The following is a 4,042-nucleotide window of genomic DNA, read 5'->3' as shown; positions in this document are numbered from 1 at the left end:
TTTTAAAAAAAAAAATCAAAAGAAACTCTCTGGCTGGGTGGTGGTGGCGGCGGCTGCACATGCCAGCACTCGGGATGCAGAGCCTGGTGGATCTTTCTGGGCTAACAAGTGAGTTCCAGGAATGACGCAAAGCTAGACAGAGAAACCCTGTCTAACTTATATGGCACCTACTGTGGCAAAATAAGTGAATGAAGACTTGTAAGATTGGTTCTATTTAGAGAATAAAAGTGATTAAAAAATTCCTCTAACATGTAAACATACACAAAATCTGTTAACAATAACATCAATATTTCAATAAAATAATAAGAATAGACTACTAACAGTTTATTTGGTAAAACCATAACTTACAATAATGTAAGATGGTCAAGCTTTGATGAATCTAAATAATTGTCATCTAAGATAAGAAAAAACAAAAACAAAAAACAAAAAACTAAAAACCAAAAAATAAAAAACAAACAAACAAACAAACAAAAAGTTCTTCAGTAAATCAAAGGGGAAACTAAATATAGATAAAGGAAGTTTGGAAATTCAGTCCACAGCATCTAATGCAAATTCCTTTATCATTAGTCCTTAGCTGTGCGCAGTTAACAGACTCAAATAAGAATTGAAAAATGAGTCATGAATTTTATTTGAAGATTTTAAAACTTGGTAAGTTTGTTCTTGTTATTTAAAAATAAATACATTATATAAACTTCACTTTCTTCTAAGTCTATAATTGGAATGATAATACTTCCACCCTCTGTGTTAAAGAAAGACAGGGCTCGATGTCAAAGAAAGATATTTCATACAAAAAAAAATTTGCAGGCATTTTCGGTTTTAAATGAGTATTATGAAGGAAACTCAGCATTTCTACAATAAATCGTTTTTAGTTATTCATTTTAATTTGTTTATTGACTACAGAATTTTATTTTTTACCTAAAGGTATTTGTCACAAAAATACCTTTCTCATGTGACACATTTTTTGATTTCAGATTTTTATTTCAGTAGCACATATATAAATCTAAGATAATGAAAAGCACAGTAGACAAATTTGTAATCCACACTGACATCTATGTAACAGCCTAAGCTACCAACAGAAAGTCTAAAGCATCATTCAGAATTCTACTTCAAATATAGCATTCTAAAACATTAGAATTTGATGCAAAATCACAGTGTTTTAATGGGTATGGCATCTGTCACACACTGGAAAATGTCTTGGGTAGTTTTTCTGAGAATATTTGACTAAGGATAAAAAGAAGTGTAAGTAATTGAGAATAAATAAACAACCTTTGTCCCATGGAAGAAGGAAGAGATTTACCTCCTTTGGATTAAAGGACTAAGTCTCAGTCTCACAGCATGGGCATTTTGCTATGCCTACTAGTAGAGGTTGTACATAGTTGTTTTGTGTGTTCCCTTGGAACTCAATCACTTTAATCAGCTTACGTTAAATCTCCTTCCTTATATTAATAGCTAAGCCACAATGAATAATGTTTGGGCCCATTGTGATCCCTCTAGAATGCCAACAGGTATTATTTTCCCTTATTTGCTATTCCCCCAACAGTAACTGCAGGTTTAGACTATTGAGAAAAATATTTGACCCAACCCTTCCTTCTGATATAAACACACAAAAGGAAGTGTCCAGGTATGGATTCAATCACCACAAAAAGCATACACTGAAGTCCAGAGTAGTCATTGGACAAATTCTGTAATTGCAATCCTGTGAAGGGTGATGTGGACTCAGACTTTACTAGTGATATCATCAAAATTAGATTTTATTTTTTTATTCTTTTAATTTTGAATGGAATATTTTGTTTTATTCCACAGGATGACTAAATCTAAACACTCAGACATGCTCTTCTCCCTGAGCTGAGGGGAGAGACATCTATGACCCAGTGATGGGAAAATGCTGAAGACCTGATGTGGTCTGTAATAACATGTAATTTCTTCCTCATTCTAAGTCATCTGTGTCCTGTTTTGGAAGAACCTGTAAGCATGTGTAGCCCAGTGTGGCCTTGAACTGCTCATCTTCCTGTTCTTCCTCCCAAGTGCTCTGATTAAAGGTGTATACCAACAATGCCTGGCCTCTATGGTTAACTAGCAGGTAGCTCCACACTCTGATCTGCAGGCAAGCTTTATTTGTCAGAACATAAACAAAATATCATACAACAGAGGATTTATGTCTGGTATCATAAAGCAGGTCAACATGAGCACTAGAGGAGAAGCTACTGATGTCATTTTGCTAAACAGATATAATGTGCTATATACATATATTGCATGCAGTGGACACCAGTGACAAAAGAGAGAGGAGAGGGAGAGGAGGAACAAGGAGGAGAAAGAAGTGGAGAGAGAGAGAGAATTTTGAGACTGACATAGTACTGCTTCATGATATAGCTTGCTGGCATGGATCTTAGAAAAGTTAAAGTTGAAGTCATGAGACACGTGGACCTTGTAGATGTTGAGAAACAGAATAAATGTTCCTATCTTCCTCTTTCCAGCCAAAGACCAAAAAACTTCAGCATATTCTAGACAGGCATGCATCACAACTTAAACATTGAAAACCAATCTGCCACTCAACAAATCCTGGTATGGTGAAAGTTTGCCCCCTAGTGAAGTTGGTGAGTAAGTATTTTCACCCAAACATGGTACTGAATGTAGAGACTCTGTGTTCAACATTGATAGAAAGACGTATGTTTCTGATACTGGGATGCAAAGATTATAATAATTTTCTTAGTGTTAGCAAAATTAATAAGGCTGACAGACATTTTGAGGAACTCATAGAGCTAGTATGTGGGCAGGAAGACTGGAAAATGTAAAATGTTAACATGCTTTCTGTTATACTGGGCAATGAGTAATTTTTTGCTTTGCTTTTCCAAAATTCAGAGTATAAAAACGTTTTTATTAGAACATAGGCACACAATCTTTACATAATGTGTAAGATTGTTGTATTACAATAGAATTGACGAATCATAGGAGAAATGACATAGTCCCACAGCCTAAAATACTCAGGATCCAGACATCAATGGAAAAGCATCTGACCCAAGAGTCAGCCACTCTCAACTGTCACCTCGTGTGCGAAGTAGAGAATTTAGTGCTCTCTGAGGCTAGGCTTCTTTCTTGATGATATAATATGGACAATGAGTTCTTAAAGTAGAACTGGCATTTTTTTTCAATACCACATGGTGTGGTAGCCTACACTGTTGTGACCCATAAGCACCTCAGAGCCTTATTCTAATGAGGGTGCTACTGAATCAATGTGTCCAGTAGACAAAAGACCATGGAAATCTTCTTCTGCCTGTATTTATAGATGCCTACAGCATATGGTCATTGTCTATGGATAGCTGAGCAACCCAGAACATTGGTGTTTTCTGTCATAGGCTTATATTCATAGTGCAAGAAGTGCACACAGGAACAGTGAATAGAATTGAAGAATAGATTTTCACATACAACCCCCTATTCTCTCTTCTTTAAATGACCACTTAAAACTTCAATGGTTTTCTTAAGCAGAACAACAGACATGGAAAAGAGTACAATGCAGACACCCCAATGAATTATCAGAAAGCCTGACTTCATGACTGGGTAATTCTTAGCACTATTTGACATAATGTAGCATGAATCCTAATTGATCTTAATAAAAACTCAGAGCTAGACAATGAGGTAAATGCTGAAAGATCAGTAAAGGAGCCAGCCTCTAGAAAGACTTCTTACCTCTACTGAATCCTCAGACTGAAAGCAAGTGAGCTCCTTTCTCCTCCCCTCTGACCTTCCTCTCTTCGCCTGCCATATCACTTCCCGTCTCTACCTCCCAAGTACTGGGACCAAAGGCGTGTGCCACAACTGCCTGGCTTTGTTTCTCTTTTAGACTGGATCAAGCTTGTGTAGCCCAGGCTGGCCTTGAACTCACAGAGATCCTTCTGCCTCTGCCTCCCAAGTGCTGGGATTAAAGGCATGTGCCACCACTGTCTGGCCTCCATGGCTGACTAGTGGCTTACCTCCGTACTCTGATATTCAGACAAACTTTATTTGTTAGATCACGAACAAAATATCACCACAATATAATGCCCAC

The sequence above is a fragment of the Onychomys torridus genome, chromosome 10 (genome assembly GCF_903995425.1).
Source record: "Onychomys torridus chromosome 10, mOncTor1.1, whole genome shotgun sequence".
NCBI lineage: Eukaryota > Metazoa > Chordata > Mammalia > Rodentia > Cricetidae > Onychomys > Onychomys torridus.
This window is presented reverse-complemented; position numbering follows the sequence as displayed.